We start from the raw sequence: 19082 nt of genomic DNA on the forward strand, positions 1-19082 counted from the left end.
CCCTTCTCCTCCTGCCCTCGATCCCTCAAAGCATCAGAGTCTTTTCCAATGAGTCAACTCTTCACATGAGGTGGCCAAAGTACTGGAGTTTCAGTTTTAGCATCATGCTTTCCAAAGAAATCCCAGGGCTGATCTCCTTCAGAATGGACTGGTTGTATCTCCTGGCAGTCCAAGGGACTCGCAAGAGTCTTCTCCAACACCACAGTTCAAAAGCATCAACTCTTCGGCACTCAGCCTTCTTCACAGTCCAACTTTCACATCCATACATGACCACTGGAAAAACCATAGCCTTGACTAGATGGACCTTAGTCGGCAAAGTAATGTCTCTGCTTGTGAATATGCTGTCTAGGTTGGTCATAACTTTTCTTCCAAAGAGCAAGTGTCTTTTAATTTCATGGATGCAGTCACCATCTGCAGTGATTTTGGAGCCCCCAAGAATAAAGTCTGACACTCTTTCCATTGTTTCCCCATTTATTTCCCATGAAGTGAAGGGACCAGATACCATGATCTTAGTTTTCTGAATGTTGAGCTTTAAGCCAACTTTTTCACTCTCCTCTTTCACTTTCATCAAGAGGCTTTTTAGTTCCTCTTCACTTTCTGCCATAAGGGTGATGTCATCTGCATATCTGAGGTGATTGATATTTCTCCCAGAATCTTGATTTCAGCTTGTGTTTCTTCCAGTCCAGTGTTTTTCATGATGTACTCTGCATATAAGTTAAATATGCAGGGTGACAATATACAGCATTGACATACTCCTTTTCCTATTTGGAACCAGTCTGTTGTTTCATGTCCAGTTCTAACTGTTATTTCCTGACCTACATACAGATTTCTCAAGAGGCAGATCAGGTGGTCTGGTATTCCCATCTGCATTCAGATGTTAATATCTTTCCTTTCCTCTTTTGTTTTTTGCTTCTTCTCTTTTCACAGCTATTTGTAAGGCTTCCCCAGACAGCCATTTTGCTTTTTTGCATTTCTTTTCCATGGGGATGGTCTTGATCCCTGTCTCCTGTACAATGTCACGAACCTCATTCCATAGATCATCAGGCACTCTTTCTATCAGATCTAGGCCCTTAAATCTATTTCTCACTTCCACTGAATAATCATAAGGGATTTGATTTAGATCATACCTGAATGGTCTAGCGGTTTTCCCTACTTTCTTCAATTTAAGTCTGAATTTGGTAATAAGGGGTTCATGATCTGAGCCACAGTCAGCTCCTGGTCTTGTTTTTGTTGACTGTATAGAGCTTCTGCATCTTTGGCTGCAAAGAATATAATCAATCTGATTTCATTGTTGACCATCTGGTGATGTCCATGTGTAGAGTCTTCTCTTATGCTGTTGGAAGAGGGTGTTTGCTATGACCAGTGCATTTTCTTGGCAAAACTCTATTAGTCCTTACCCTGCTTCATTCCTCATTCCAAGGCCAAATTTACCTGTTACTCCAGGTGTTTCTTGACTTCCTATTTTTGCATTCCAGTCCTCTATAATGAAAAGGACATCTTTTTGGGGTGTTAGTTCTAAATGGGCTTGTAGGTCTTCATAGAACCATTCAACTTCAGCTTCTTCAGCGTTACTGGTTGGGGCATAGTCTTGGATTACCGTGATATTTAATGGTTTGCCTTGGAAATAAACAGAGTTCATTCTGTCATTTTTGAGATTGCATCCAAGTACTGCATTTCGGACTCTTTTGTTGACCATGATGGCTACTCCATTTCTTCTGAGGGGTTTCTGCCCACAGTGGTAGATATAATCGTCATCTGAATTAAATTCACCAGTTCAAGTCCATTTTAGTTCGCTCATTTCTAGACTGTCAGTGTTCACTCTTGCCATCTCTTATTTGACCACTTCCAATTTGCCTTGATTCATGGACCTGATATTCCAGGTTCCTATGCAATATTGCTCTTTACAGCATTGGATCTTGCTTCTATCACCAGTCACATCCACAGCTGGGTATTGTTTTTGCTTTGGCTCCACCCCTTCACTCTTTCTGGAGTTATTTCTCCACTGATCTCCAGTAGCATATTGGGCACCTACTGACCTGGGGAGTTCCTCTTTCAGTATCCTATCATTTTGCCTTTTCATATTGTTCACGGGGTTCTCAAAGCAAGAATACTGAAGTGGTTTGCCATTCCCTTCTCCGGTGGACCACATTCTGTCTGACCTCTCCACCATGACCCGCCCGTCTTGGGTTGCCCCACGGGCATGGCCTAGTTTCATTGAGTTACACAAAGCTGTGGTCCTAGTGTGATTAGATGGACTAGATTTCTGTGAGTATGCTTTCAGTGTGTCTGCCCTCTGATGCCCTCTTGCAACACCTACCATCTTACTTGGGTTTCTCTTACCTTGGGCGTGGGGTATCTCTTCATGGCTGCTCCAGCAAAGCAGAATTTATCTAGAACCCCCAAACAGTCAAAATGCATGGGACAACTGACTTTATTCCACTCTTAGAGGCAATGCTACCCAGAAATAGCACCTGAGTCTCTGCTCCTTCATCTGTGAATGTGGAGAGAAGACTGCCTGTAATATTAACCATAATATACAAGTTAGATAGAATAATTTCCCTCTTTGCAGATGTTACCATTCTGTTGACAAATTTTATTGTTTCCAAGATCTGAACAACCTCCTCCCATTTGAATTCCCATTCTAGTTTCTTATTCATTCCTATAAAAATCTTCCCTTCTAAGTAGACAGTGATGTTCACAGTCCCTTACTATGACTTTTTAGTGTCAACATTATCCTTAATTACTCCCACTCCCACTGTCCCCTTCTTAATTCCTAAGCTTTCTTCAAATTTTTGCCCAAGCTTCATTTCTTAGTAACATGTCCTGTCTTGGTTTTCTTTTTTCCACCAGTGGAGATGTACCATGGTGCAAGCAAGCTCAAGGTGTACAATGAATTTTTTGGATATTCTTAGGTATTGCAGGCTGATTACCACACATAGCTTTAGCTAGCATCTCTGTCACACCATTGTTGTGAGGGCATTTAAGTTTCTTAGCAATTTTGAAGTATTTTATACTGTATTTTTGACTATACTCACTAAGCTGTACATAATATCTCCAAGATTTATTCATCTCCTAGTTGCAAGATTGTGCCCTTTAATGTGTATTTCTTTAAAAATGTGATAGGGTCTTAAATTATTTTATGTGTTGTTTTCATCCCTGGTACTTGGTACTTCAAAATTTCACATGAATAATTGATCAAGAAAGTATAGTTGAACTAAGTCATAAATGTTGCAATTCTAGCAAGCAAATTATCCTTGAGTTTTCTAATAAGTGAATCCCTGGGAATTTCAAAAGGAGAATCAGACATCACATCATCTTTCAAGATACATGTGGTCAGAGACCAGCCCTGTTCTGACCTGAAATAAATGCATTTTAGCATAGCCACCGCTGAGTAAGAGGTATGAGTCTGCCCCAAGTATTATTTTGAATTAAGGGGATCATGCTCCTCATTTCTTAAGAGTTTTGCTATTCATTCCATAAAACAAAATCAATAGAAATCAATGAATAAATGAATCTTTATTATAAGTAAAACTATCAACCAAATGGATTTTCTACACTATATTTAAAACAGAAAAACAAGCGGGAACTACTGTATATCATAAAGAAGTCTACTGAATATTCTGTAATACACTAAATAGGAAAATAATTTGGAAAATAATAGATTTGCTATTCTGATACTCATTTTTTTTGGAAATACTTTTAGTTAATATCAAAAGAGTAAATACAAGCTGCTGTAATCTATTAACAATTAGCTGTTAAAGTAATGAAACACTTTCTCTTCAGTGGATCTGACCCTATCTGTTCTGATTTATCATAGAATTTGTCATTTGTATTTTCTGAAAATAAACATCAGATAATCATGAAATGTATTTTTCTCTCATCAAAAACCAATGATTCTCTTAATTGCTTTGAAGTTTTGGGAAGATATCATGTCATATATTTCCCAAAATATATGAGATAACTGAAGCAACTGAGCAACTGTATTGTATGAGAAAATCAAAGTGCACTGGGGTTGTTTGCTGATAGTAGTAATATATTTCATTGGTTACCTGTCTTTTACTATCTTATTAATCACTTGAAGTAATTACTACAAGTACCCAACCTATTGAAAAACTTTGTATGAAATCTGTGACTCTATGTCATATTTGCAGATGATCCATATAAACAAAAATTTGTTGTGTTTCAATGTCATAACAAGTGAATTTAAGAGGCAATTTGGCAGCAAATTGTAAAATACATTATATGGTTTTGCTTTGCAAATTTATGTATTTATCAGTTTAGCTTGAGATACTAAGCAAATAAAAAGGGAAAGAAATCTCCAATATTTATCAGGTATATATTATTTTATTGCATTTTGTTTTAGTGCATTTCAAGATACTGTACTTTTTACAAGTTGAAGGTTTGTGGCAATAAAAAGTTGCCAGATAGCAGTATTTTTGAGCAATTGCATGTTTTTAAATTTCAGTTCAGTCTCTCAGTTGTGACTGCTTTTTGCCACCATGTGCACTTCAGCACACCAGGTCTCCCTGTCTATCACCAGGTCCAGGTGTTTACTCAAACTCATGTCCACTGAGTTTGTGAAGCCATCGAACAGTCTCATCCTCTGTCGTCCCCTTCTCTTCCCAACTTCAAACTGTCCCAGCATCAGGGTACTCAAATGAGTAAGTTTTTCATATCAAGTGACCAGACTATTGGAACTTCAGCTTCAGCATCAGTCCTTTCAATGAATATTCAGGACTGATTGCCTTTAGGATGGACTAGGTGGATCTCCTTGCAGTCCAAAAGACTCAAGAGTCTTCATCAACAACACAATTGAAAATCATCAATTCTTCGGTGCTCAGCTTTGTTTATAGTCCAACTCTCACATCCATAGACAACTACTGGAAAAATCATTGCTTTGAACATGGACCTTTGTTGACGAAGTAATGTCTCTCTGCTTTTTAATATGTTGTCTAGGTTGGTCATAGCTTTTCTCCCAAGGAGCAAGCATCTAAAAAAATTCATCACTGTTTCCACTGCCTCACCATTATTTTGTCATGAAGTGATGGGACCAGATGATATGATTTTAGTTTTCTGAATGTTGAGCGTTAAGCGATTTTTTTTTTCACTCTCCTCTTTCACTTTTATCAAAAGGCTCTTTAGCTCTTCACTTTCTGCCATAAGTGTGGTGCCATATGCATACCTGAGGTTATTGGTATTTCTCCCAGCAATCTTCATTCCAGCTTGTGCTTGATCCAGTCCAGCATTTCGAATTATATACACTTTATATAAGTTAAATAAGCAGGGTGACAATATACAGCCTTGACGTACTTCTTTTGTGATTTGGAACCAATCTGTTATTACATGTCCAATTCTAACTATTGCTTCCTGATTTGCATGCAGATTTCTCAAGAGCCAGGTCAGGTGGTCTGGTATTCCCATCTCTTTAAGAATTTTCCACAGTTTGTTGTGATCCACACAAAGTATTTCGCATAGTCAATAAAGCAGAAGTAGATGTTTTTTCTGGAACACTCTTGCTATTTGGATGATCCAAAGTATGTTGGCAATTTGAACTCTGGTTCCTCTGCCTTTTCTAAATTCATCTTGGACACCTGTAATTTCACAGGTCACCTACTGTTGAAGCCTCTGTTGGAGAATTTTGAGGATTACGTTGGTAGCGTGTGAGGTGAGTGCAATTGCACGGTAGTTTGACTATTCTTTGGTATTGCCTTTCGTAAGGATTGGAATGAAACTGATCTTTTCCAGTCCTGTTGCCACTGCTGAGTTTTCCAAATTTGCTGACATATTGAGTGCATCATTTCACACCATAATCTTTTAGAATTTGAAAGAGCTCAACTGGAATTCCATCACCTCCACTAGCTTTATTTGTAGTGATTCTTCCTAAGGCCCATTGGACTTTTACCTACAAGATGTCTGGCTCTAGGTGAATGATCACACCATCGTGATTAACTGGGTGGTGAAGTTTTTTTTTGTGTGTGTGTGTGTGTGTGTGTGTGTGTGTGTAGTTCTTCCATGAATTCTTGCTACCTCTTTTTAATATCTTCTGTCTCTATTAGGTTCACACCATTTCTGTCCTTTATTGTGCTCATTTTTGTGTGGAATATTCCCTTGTATCTCTAATTTTCTTGAAGAGATTTCTAGTCTTACCCATTCTATTGTTTTCCTCTATTTCTTTGCACTGATTACTGAGGGAGTCTTTCTTATCTCTCCTTGCTATTCATTGGAACTCTGCATTCAAATGGGTATATCTTTCTTTTTCTCCCTTGCCTTTCAGTTCTCTTCTATTCACAGCTATTTGTAAGACCTTCTCAGACAACCTTTTTGCCTTTTAACACTTCTTTTTCTTGGGGAGGGTCTTGATCCATGCTCTCTGTACAATGTCATGAACCTCTGTCCATAGATCCTCAGGCACTCTGTCTACCAGATCTAATCTCTTGAATCTATTTCTCACTTTCACTTATAATCTGAAGGGATTAGATTTAGGTCATACCTGAATGGTCTAGTGGTTTGTCTACTTTCTTCAATTTAAGTCTGAATTTGGCAATAAGGAGTTCATGATCTGAGCCACAGTCAACTCCCGTTCTTGTTTTTGCTGACTGTATAGAGCTTCTCCATCTTTGGATGCAAAGAATATTTTCAATCTGATTTCGTTATTGACAATCTGGTGATGTCTATGTGTAGAGTCTTCTCTTTACTGTAAGAGGGTGTTTTCTGTGACCAGCGAATTCTCTTGGCAACATTCTGTTAGCCTTTGCCCTGCTTCATTCTTTACTCAAGGGCCAAATTTGAATGTTATTCCAGGCATTTCTTGACGTCCTACTTTTGTATTCCAATTCCCTATAATGAAAATGACATATTTTGGGAGCGTTAGTTCTAGAAGGTCTTGTAGGTCTTCATAGAACCATTCAACTTCAGCCTCTTCAGCGTTACTGGTTGGGGCAATGACTTGGATTACTGTGATATTGAATGATTTGCCTTGGAAACAAACAGAGATCATTCTGTCGTTTTAGAGATTGCATCCAAGTACTGCATTTTGGACTCTTTTGTTGACTATGATGGCTACTCCATTTCTTCTAAAGGATTCCTGCCCACATTAGCAGATATAATAGTCATCTGAGGTAAATTCACCCATTCCAGTCCATTTTAGTTCACAAAATCCTAGAATGTCAATGTTCCCTCTTGCTATCTCCTGTTTGACCACTTCCAATTTGTCTTGATTCATGGACCTATCATTCCAGGTTCCTATTCAATATTGCTCTTTACAGCATCAGGCTTTACTTCTATCACCAGTCATATCCACAACTGGGTGTTGTTTTTGCTTTGGCTCTGTCTCTTCATTCTTTCTGGAATTATTTCTCCACTAATCTCCAGTAACATATTGGACACCTACTGATCTGGGGAGTACTTCTTTCAGTGTCCATTTTTTAAAATAGGTATTTACATTGCTTTTTAGATATAATGTGTTTGCACAGTTCATACTCTAAGCATAGCTTTTATATTCAGTGGGAAATAGAAGTTGCATGACTTACTTTTTATTATAACATTCACTCTATTCTAGTGATCTAGAATGGAATCCAAAATGTCTCTCAGGTAAGCCTGCATTGGGAGATTGAGAAGAGATCGGGTGGGTGAGATCCTTGTTTTATAAGTCATTCTTCAAAATTTCAAATACCTCAGATATGCAGATAACATCACCCTTACAGCAGAAAGCAACGAGGACCTAAAGAGACTCTTGATGAATGTGGAGGAGGAGAGTGAACAATATGGCTTAAAACTCAACATTAAAAAAGATCATGACAACTGGTCACATTATTTCCTGGCAAATAGATGGGGAAACAATGGAAATTGTGACAAACTTTTTCTTGGGCCCCAAAATCACTGCAGATGGTGACTGTAGTCACAATATTAAAAGATGCTTGTTCCTTCAAAGAAAAGCTATGACAAATAAAGCAGAGACATTACTTGTCGACAGAGTTCTGTCTAGTCAAAGCTATGGTTTTTCTAGTAGTCACGTATGGATGAGAGAGTTGGACTGTAAGAAAAACTGAATCCCGAAAAAATTGATGCCTTTGAACTGTGGTGTTGGAGAAGTCTCTTGAGAGTTACCTGGACAGCAACAAGATTAAACCAGACAATCCTAAAGGGAATCAATTCTGAACATTCATTGGAAGGACTGATACTGAAGCTGAAGCTCCAATACTTTGCCCACCTAATGCGAAGAACTGACTCATTAGAAAAGACGCTGATGCTGGCAAAGATTCAAGGCAGGAGGAGAAGAGGACAACAGAGGATGAGATGATTTCATGGCATCACTGACTCAATGAATATGAGTTTGAGCAAGCTCCAGGAGATGGTGAACAACAGGAATGTCTGGTGTGCTTCTATCCATGGAGTGGCAGAGTCTGACAAGACTGAGTGACTGAACAACAACTTTAAGACGAAGAACACAAATGATAAAAATGTATTCTTTCATGAATTCAAAAGCATGTTCTTTTAAGAACGACAAAGTTTTTACCTTTGCAAATCTCTAATGTTGAATGTAGGCTTACAGACGTTTTACGGCCTATTGTTTGGGAGGTGAAAATAATTAGAGGATGAGTTAATCCATGAATTATTCCAGTGTTTTGACATTATGACTCACTGCAACATTTGGACCTCTTGATAAAAGCACTCTGAAATGCTTGCCACTAAACCCTAATGTATGTTGCATTAGGTTTAATCAGCTGGAGATACAGAATCTGTTTTTATATACCATATGGATAATTTTCAATGCTGTTTTTAAGAACTCTGTTTTGTTTTATTATACTGAAGTATTCCTATGCCAAAAATCTGAAATATCCTATGCATAATTAGTAACCATGCAAACACATTTAAATTAATCCAGAATTGAAGATTTAATGAACATTTCCAACTTAAAAAATGCTGTTGATTACCTCCTTATTATTAACACCATGTTCATCCTTATTCCCTTGTCTAAATGTAAAATAGGTCATTTTTTGAATAGTCAATAAGGATTTGAGTTTCTAGAAATGGCCACTGTATGTATGAATTTTCAAATACATTTAAGTAAATTATATTTTTAGGATCAAATTAAATCAATGAAAATCAACATTCATTATGAATTTGAGTTGTGGAATATTTTTTTAAATAATTTTCAGAATTACAATTCTTTAACTTATTGTATAGTGTTGGGTTAGCCAAAAAGTTCGTTTGGATTTTTGCAGAATATTATCAGTTCAGTTCAGTTCAGTCTCTCAGTCTTGTCTGACTCTTTGTAACCCCATGAATCACAGCATGCCAGGCCTCCCTGTCCATCACCATCTCCCGGAGTTCACTCAAACTCAAGTCCATCAAGCGGGTGATGCCATCCAGCCATCTCATCCTCTGCCATCCACTTCTCCTCCTGCCCCCAATCCCTCCCAGCATCAGAGTCTTTTCCAATGAGTCAACACTTCACATGAGGTGGCCAAAGTACTGGAGTTTCAGCTTTAGCATCATTCCTTCCAAAGAAATCCCAGGGCTGATCTCCGTCAGAATGTACTGGTTGGATCTCCTTGCAGTCCAAGGGACTCTCAAGAGTGTTCTCCAACACCACAGTTCAAAAGCATCAATTCTTCGGCACTCAGCTTTCTTCACAGTCCAACTCTCGCATCCATACATGACCACTGGAAAAACTATAGCCTTGACTAAACGGACCTTTGTTGGCAAAGTAGTGTTTCTGGTTTTGAATATGCTATCTAGGTTGGTCATAACTTTTCTTCCAAGGAGTAAGCGTCTTTTAATTTCATGGCTGCAGTCACCATATTCAGTGATTTTGGAGCCCCAAAAGATAGAATATTATAGGAAAACTCAAATGAACTTTTTGGCCAACAAATACTTGTAAAATTCAATTGTCATCTCATTATGTAGTAGTGTTGTTGTTGTTGTCGTTTTCCTTTAAATATGCCTATTTTGATAACAATGTAAAAACATTCATAGTGCTAAAGAGGATAGGCTCAACAAGGTAATTGTGCTATTATATGCTACTATTAAGATTTATAAACAAGAACAGAAACATTAAACAAATTAGAATGAAAAAGTATAGTCTAGTCAGACAGTGTTTTGTGGATGATTTTCTCTCCAACTTTTGGCTTGTAGCTCAAAAAAATAAAATAAAATAAAATAAAGATGCCAAGTGTACATTGTTGATCTTTACCAGCCTTGGGGCACAGCTGCAGTGATCCTCTAATTAAGACCACAGTCAAAGGAGAACCGAAGGGTGAAGAAAGATAGAATCTTTTGCTCCTCATTTGTAGCAAACTAAATGTTGAAAATTATAGTTTATCAGCTCAGTTTTGCATGTTATCTTTAGTACTCACCACAAGATTTCAAATTTGGCAATATCCACATTTAAGAGATCAATGAAACAAAAGATGAAAGAAATTAGTTTATTTGTCCAATATCCCTTGAGTAGTAATCTCCAAAACTGATTTTGCAGGTTGGTTTCATCTGCTCCCTGCCACCCCACCACTACATGTCCTAACAATCCCTATCCAGGTTAAAGGTCCACTTCCCAGCTTTGATCTATTTACTTGATACACACCTTTCCTTTTCAATGATGATGATTTTATTTAAAGATATACAATCAATAACATTTACATATGTATACATACATACTCATACCAAAATATGTTTTTGTCTGCTTTGCTTTTTTTCTTGGTAGCTGATCCTACCCCTAATTTTGATCTTAGGCAGCTGCTAGTGATTTGCTTGCATTTTATTAAATATAGAAATTATGCCCTATGCTATGTAGTGTTTTGTGTCTATGTTCACTCGTCAGAAAAATTTTCAGATTCATCCAGATTGTGTATTTGCCAGTATTTTATTCCTTTGTATGGCTGAGCAGTAGTACACACTATGAATATAGCACATGCATTTGTTTCCATACAAGTTCATGGATATTTGGATGGGTTCCAGTTTTTGGTTAATTATGAATAAAAATTATATGAAGATTGCATACAAGTTTTGTATATAAATATTTTGTCATTTTTCTTGTTTAAATGTCTAGGAATAGAAAGACAACATTGTATAGTATATAACTTTAAGAAATAATTTTCAAAATAGTTTCCTAAAGTGAAATATTTTGTACCCTAGGGCCAGTAGTAATTTAGATTATAAACTCTTATCATCACAAGATTAATTTTGTAAATTATAGCTATTCTGATGGATATATATTGATATCCTACTGTGCTTTTCAATTTGAATTTCCATAATACCTGATGATTTTGATCCTCTTGATATTTTGAATAAGTTGAATATCTCTCTATTGCATTCTGCATACTGTGAATATTATGTTGTGGCAACTAGGTTCTTTTATATTCTCTGAAGAAAGCAGATATAGTTGTTTTAGTAGATAATTAATTCACTTAGATTAAAAGTACTCTGTCTTGTCTGTGGTGGGTGACATCTCAGCTCTCAATCTGGAAAGCTTTTAGCTGACCATGCATATATGTGTATATGTGGTTCAGAGGTCACCCAGGGAGTAGGGTATTTGTAATTCACAGAATTTGAGATCTCCCTTTTAAGACTCTCTCCTTTCTAGGTTAACCCCATCATATCTGAGCATCATTTGTTAAATCAAGCTTTTTCCTCCAATTTCCCTGGCCAAAAAGAGTGGAGTTTCCATAGATGAACTGCATCATAGTTACTTAATACATGAAGGCAAAGCCACAGAGTGTGAAACATCCCTGTGCCAATCTGCCCTGAAGTTTCAAAATCCTCCAAATGCTGCCTGCTGTCATTCTCTTCACAGAGCACATGTTACTGGATTAGATGCCAGGTCTCTTCTTGGGGCCCCAGTTGAACTCAGCCACCTCCAATCTCCCCTCTCCTCTGTCCCTAAGTTCTTTCTTGTTTGCTCAGGTTGTGTTTTCATTAAGGAAACTGAATTCAGCGCAAGCAAGATAGGCTTTTATTCAGTGTACAGAGACTGGAAAGAGGAGCGGATGTTCTAAAAGCACCATGTCCCTGATTACAAGCAAGGACAGACTTCTTACAGAAAAGTGTTAGGGGGTTTTACGGGATAGTGGTCTTTTGCCATCCTGACTCGTGGAAATGGGTGGTTATTTTTCATGCAGTTCATGCCTTGCTTCTGCCCTTGTAGAGCCCTTCTGATGTCTGGGTCAGAAGCAAGCTGAACCAATATGCCCTGGAAGGCAGATATTACTACAGTGAGATGGTGATGAACTTGAGAGTGACCTTTGTCCCAATTTTGAAGTTCAGTCAACTTAAATCATTTTCTTGTGGTTAAGTCCTCTTGCTCCTATCAGGTAAACATAGCTATAAGATAGAATTAAGATTTTCTAGAAGTTTGGCTGGGGGTGGTTTTTATTAAAAATTGGGTAGAGGGAATGTTCCTGAACTTTATGCCTAAGACAGATGTGTTTGTTTTATGGAGACCGTTTCATTCAACATGTGATAGAAATCCTCTATTTTCTCTTCTGGGTGGCACACAGGTAATTTTCATTTCTTTTCATTTTTCAATGATTTTCTCCCAAAGCTATATAATCATTATCTGTGAGTGGGCGCCCTCATTAGGAGCTTTGTCCTCCTCCCTAGGAGTTTTCTTCCACATAAAAATGAAAATTCGCTAGAAATATTCTTGTAAGGTAGTTAGTATAATTTTCACGATACATAAAACTTAATGGATTGTCATAAGACTGGGAATTGTATGTTTCAAATCTATTGAGCAAATAGGTAGAATTGAGGAAATAGCTTCAGCAGCCAGTGTATACCTAAAGGGAGTCCAAGAAATACATGTTGAGATATCAATACATTGACAACATTTAATATTGCTTAAGAAAAAAGAATCTATGCTATGCCCTCTTCTGTCACACAAGTGGTGATGCCAGTTATTTCCTCAACCATTATCATAAGCATGGCTGTGTTTCAGTGACTTATTAATATTTAGTCTTTATATTATCTTCTTAGTTTTAGATATATGTTTTCATATGTAAGTTTCATTGAGGTGAATTAATTTCTTCATGCTTAATTTTTTATGTCTCTGGTGTCTAATTTGGGGTTCTATTTGCATTGTGGAGTCTTAGAGCATCACCTGATATTGAAATAGAATAGTTTAGGGACATATACTTTGAATCACAATCTCCTTCTATTTAAAGAAAAAGAAAAAGATAGAAGAACTGGGAAACATACATAAAATAGCTATTTTTAGATGACAACAAACTTCAAAGGACTACAATTTCTAAGAAAAGGGTAACGTATGATGTATGTGTGTTAGTCAGTCAGTGGTGTCCAACTCTTTGTGATCCCATGGACTGTAGCCCGCCAGGCTCGTCTGTCCATGGGTTTTCCAGGCAAGAATACTGAAGTGGGCTGTCATTCCCTCCTCCCAGGAACCTTCCTGACTCAAGGATTGATCTCACTCTTCTGAATTGCAGACAGATTCTTCAACCGCTGAGACACCAGGGAAGTCCGTATAAGCTCTATCTACAATTTCCGTATATTTCTGTTTAGAAGCATTTTTCCAGAAAATTAACTTAGGAAAGGGAACCCAAGTTGAGTCCAGCAGATTAGTTGTGTGAAGGAGAAACTATCAGGGTTCAGAAGGTTGAGAGTACAGGAAGTAGGAAGGCGGAGAGCTGGAAATAAGCCTTTAGTCAGAAAAACTAGAAAACAAAAACAAGAAGGTCCCAGACATATGCTATCTATAAAATAGACGTGCTTCTTCTGTCGTCTTTTGTACTGGAAATTATATTTAATAATCATTTCAGATCTTTTCCAAAAAATACCTAAAATGTTTCCTTATTATTATGCTACATTTCTTTGACTTTTGACTCTTCCACTCAATTTTAATAGCCAATAGTGTGTTTATTATTACTCTGTCTTTAAGTTTAGTATCTTAGTATAATGGATACAGAATTGCAGGCATTATCTTTTCCTCCATAATAAATTGCTTGTAGATAAATCCCTCAGATAATTCATGTTGTGCATTTATAAAATTACAAGGAACAAAGTAGAATACTATACATGTGAAAAAATCCACTTTACTAAACTGATTTTTTTTCCCCTATCACCTTGCTCTCATCCTGTGCTTCAGCATATAGACTAGTTGAACTAGAGAATCAGCGAGAGGGTAACAAGATTATGTGTTCAGATTTCATCATAATTTGAGATACTGTGTGGCATATCACTTAGACTGGGCTTTATTGGTAAATTCAAAATGTCTACATAAGAGGTTATTTGTTCCAGGTCAAAGAGACAGTTCACCTATGAAAAGGTAGAAACTCACATATAATGAAAAAATATGGCAAAGGTTTTCATTGAAGTGTGTCCATTTTCAGGTATAATGGAAAATATAAATTAACACATTAAAAAAATAAATTTGTACTAATTAACTTATATAAAAATTATTATGTTACCTGGAAGCACAAAGGTTTCTAATGGAAAATGTTACCCTCTTAATTACAATCATTTTCTTGAAGAATCCTGGGCTTGAATGTGATCAATTTGAATCACTTGTGATTTATTGTCATCCTGTTCTTTTGTCTCAATGTATCCATTTATTTCTTTATATTTAAAATATCCCCAGTTTGGTGCTCTGTGATGACCTAGAGGGGTGGAATGGGGTACGGGGTGGAGGTTTAGTGTTGATATATGTATGCATATAGCTGATTCACTCTGTTGTACAGCAGAAACTAACACAACATTATAAAGCAATTATACTACAATTTAAAATAAATAACTAAATCAAATTAGATTAATTAAAAAAGATCAGAGCAGAAATAAATGGAAAAGAACAGTATAAAAATGAAAGAAACAATAGTAAAGTAATAAAATTAAAGTTGTTTTTTTGAGAAGATAAACAAAACTGACAAATCTTTAGCTAGACTCATCAAGAAAAAAAGAGAGAAGAATAAAATCAACAAAATTAGAAATGAAAAAGGAGAGGTTACAACAGACAATGACAAAATACAAAGGATTATAGAAGACTGTGATGAACAACTATATGGCAATAAAATGGATAACCTGGAAGAAATTGACAGATTCTTAGAAAAGTCCAATCTTCTAAGACCAAACAAGGAAGAAATAGAAATTATGAACAACCCAGTTACAAGCACTAAAATAGAAGCTGTGATAAAAAAATCTCCCAAAACACAAAAGCCAAAGACCAGATGGCTTCACAGGAGAATTCTATTAAACCTTTAGAGAAGAGCTAATGCTTATCCTTCTAAAACTCTTTCAAAAAATTGCAGAGGAAGGAACACATCCAAACTCATTCTATGAGACTGTCATCACCCTGATACAAAAACCAGACAAAGGCAACACACACACACACACAAAAAAAAACTACAGCCAAATACCACTGATGAACATAGATGCAAAAATCCTCAACAAAATTTCAGCAAACAGAATTCAGAAACACATCAAAAAGCTCATACTCCATTATCAAGTTGAGTTTATTCCAGGGATGCAACGATTCTTCAGTATATGCAAATCAAACAATGTAATACACCATATAAACAAATTAAAAGATAAAAAATATGATAACCTCAATAGATGCATAGAAAGCCTTTGACAAAATTCAGCACTCATTTGTGATTAAAACTCTTCAACAAATGGGCATAGAAGGAATCCAACTCAACATAGTAAAGGCCATATATGAAAAGCCTACAGCAAACATTCTCAATGGTGAAAAAGTGAAAGCATTCCCCCTGAGATCAGGGACAAGACAAGGGTGTCCACTTTCCCCACTATTATTCAACATAGATCTATAAGTCCTAGCTACAGCAATAAGAGAAGAAAAAGAAATAAAAGGAATTCAGTCTCAAAAAGAAGAGGTAAAGCTCTCACTGTTTGCAGATGACATGATACTGTACACAGAAAACCATAAAGATATTATTAGAAAACTTACTAGGGCTAAACAGTGAATTTAGCAAAGTGTCAGGATACAAAATCAATATGCAAAAATAACTTGCATTTCTATATATTATCAATGAGAAATCAGAAAGAGCAATTAAGGAATCAATCTCATTCACCATTGCAACAAAAAGAATTTAATATCTAGGAGTAAGAGATCAAATTGTCAACATCCGCTGGATCATGGAAAAAACAAGAGAGTTCCAGAAAAACATATATTTCTGCTTTATTGACTATGCCAAAGCCTTTGACTGTGTGGTTCACAATAAACTGTGAAAAATTCTGAAAGAGATGGGAATACCAGACCACCTGACCTGCCTCTTGAGAAATCTGTATGCAGGTCAGGAAGCAACAGTTAGAACTGGACATGGAACAACAGACTGGTTCCAAATAGGAAAAGGAGTATGTCAAGGCTGTATATTGTCACCCTGCTTATTTAACTTATATGCAAAGCACATCAATGAAAAACGCTGGACTGGAAGAAACACAAGCTGGAATCAAGATTGCCGGGAGAAATATCAATCACCTCAGATATGCAGATGACACCACCCTTATGGCAGAAAGTGAAGAGGAGCTTGATGAAAGTGAAAGAGGAGAGTGAGAAAGTTGGATTAAAGCTCAACATTCAGAAAACAAAGATCATGGCATCCAGTCCCATCACTTCATGCGAAATAGATGGGGAAACAGTAGAAACAGTGTCAGACTTAATTTTTGGGGGCTCCAAAATCACTGCAGATGGTGACTGCAGCCATGAAATTAAAAGACATTTACTCCTTGGAAGAAAAGTTATGACCAACCTAGATAGTATATTCAAAAGCAGAGATATTACTTTGCCGACTAAGGTCTGTCTAGTTTTTCCTGTGGTCATGTATAGATGCGAGAGTTGGACTGTGAAGAAAGCTGAGTGCTGAAGAATTGATGCTTTTGAACTGTGGTGTTGGAGAAGACTCTTGAGAGTCCCTCGGACTGCAAGGAGATCCAACCAGTCCATTCTGAAGGAGATCAACTCTGAGATTTCTTTGGAAGGAATGATGCTAAAGCTGAAGCTCCAGTACTTTGGCCACCTCATGTGAAGAGTTGACTCATTGGAAAAGACTCTGATGCTGGGAGGGAATGGGGGCAGGAGAAGGGGACGACCGAGAATGAGATGGCTGGATGGCATCACTGACTCGATGGACGTGAGTCTGAGTGAACTCCGGGAGATGGTGATGGACAGGGAGGCCTGGTGTGCTGCGATTCATGGGGTCACAAAGAGTCAGACACGACTGAGCAACTGAACTGAACTGAAAACTTACCTAGGGAGACAAAAGAACTGTACACAGAAAACTGTAAGACACTAGTGAAAGAAATCAAAGATGACATAAACAGATGGAGAGATAGTCCATGTTGCCAGGTAGGAAGAATCAATATTGTGAAAATGACGATACTATCAAATGCAATCTACAGATTCAATGTTATTCCTGTCAAATTACCAATGGCATTTTTCACAGAACTAGAACAACAACAAAAAAAGACAATTCATATGGAACACAAAAGATCCTGAATAGCCAAAGCAGTCTTGCAAAAGAAGAATGGAGCTGGAGGAATCAACCTTCCTGACTTCAAATTATACTAAAAAGCTACAGTCATCAAGACAGTATGGTACTGGCACAAAAACAGAAATATAGACCAATGGAACATGATAGAAATAAATGCATGTACCGATGAGTACCTTATTTTTGATGAAGGAGGCAAGAATATACAATGGGCCAACGACAGCCTCTTCAATAAATGGTGCTGGGAAAACTGGAGAGCTACACTAAAAAGAATGAAATTAGAACACTTTCTAACACCATACTGCTACTGCTAAGTCACTTCAGTCGTGTCCGACTCTGTACGACCCCACAGATGGCAGCCCACCAGGCTCCCCTGTCCCTAGGATTCTCCAGGCAAGAACACTGGAGGGGGTTGCCATTTCCTTCTCCAATGCAAGAAAGTGAAAAGTGAAAGTGAAGTCGCTCAGTCATGTCGGACCCTCAGCCACCCCATGGACTGCAGCCTTCCAGGATACTCCATCCATGGGATTTTCCAGGCAAGAGTACTGGAGTGGGTTGCCATTGCCTTCTCCGTCCTAACACCATACACAAAGATAAATTCAAAACGGATTAAAGACCTAAATATAAGACTGAAAACTAAAACCCTTAGAGGTAAACAGGCAGAACACTTGAAGACATAAGTCAAAGCAAGATCCTCTATGACCACCTCCTAGAGTAACAGAAATAAAAACAAAAGTAAGCAAGTGGGACTTGATTAAGCTTAAAAGCTTTTGCACAGCAAAGGAAACTATAAGTAAGGTGAAAAGGCAACCCTCACAATGGGAGAAAATAATATCAAATGAAACAACTGCCAACGGATCAATTTCCAAAAAATACAGGCAGCTCATACAAATCAATACCAGAAAAACAAATAACCCAATCAAAAAGTGGGGAAAAGACCTTAACAGAAATTTCTCCAAAGAAGACATACAGATGGTTAGCAAATACATGAAAATATGCTCAACATCACTCATTATTAGAGAAATGCAAATTAAAACTACAATGAGATACCACCTCACTCCAGTCAGAATGGTTATCATCAAAATTTCTACAAACAATAAATGCTGGAGATGGTGTGGAGAAAAGGTAACATTCTTGCACTGTTGGTGGGAATGTAAATTGATACAGCTACTATGGAAGGAAGTATGAAGATTGCTTAAAAAACTAGGAATAAAACCACAATATGACCCAGTAATCCCACTCCTAGGCATATACCCTGAGGAAACCAAAATTGAAAGAGACACATGTATCCCATTGTTCATTGCAGCATTATTTACAATAGCTAGAACAAGGAAGCAACTTAGATGTCCATTGATAGATGGATAGGTAAAGAAGTTGTGGTACATATACACAATGGAATATTCAGTTCAGTTCAGTCACTCAGTCGTGTCCGACTCTTTGCAACCCCATGAACCACAGCACTCCAGGCCCACCTGTCCATCACCAACTCCCAGAGTCCACCCAAACCAATGTCCATTGAGTCAGTGATGCCATCCAACTATCTCATCCTCTGTGGTCCCACTCAGCCATACAAAGGAATTCATCTGAGTCAGTTCTAATGTGGTGGATGAACCTAGAACCTATTATGCAGAG

Source organism: Budorcas taxicolor, chromosome 1 (genome assembly GCF_023091745.1).
Source record: "Budorcas taxicolor isolate Tak-1 chromosome 1, Takin1.1, whole genome shotgun sequence".
NCBI classification, from domain to species: domain Eukaryota; kingdom Metazoa; phylum Chordata; class Mammalia; order Artiodactyla; family Bovidae; genus Budorcas; species Budorcas taxicolor.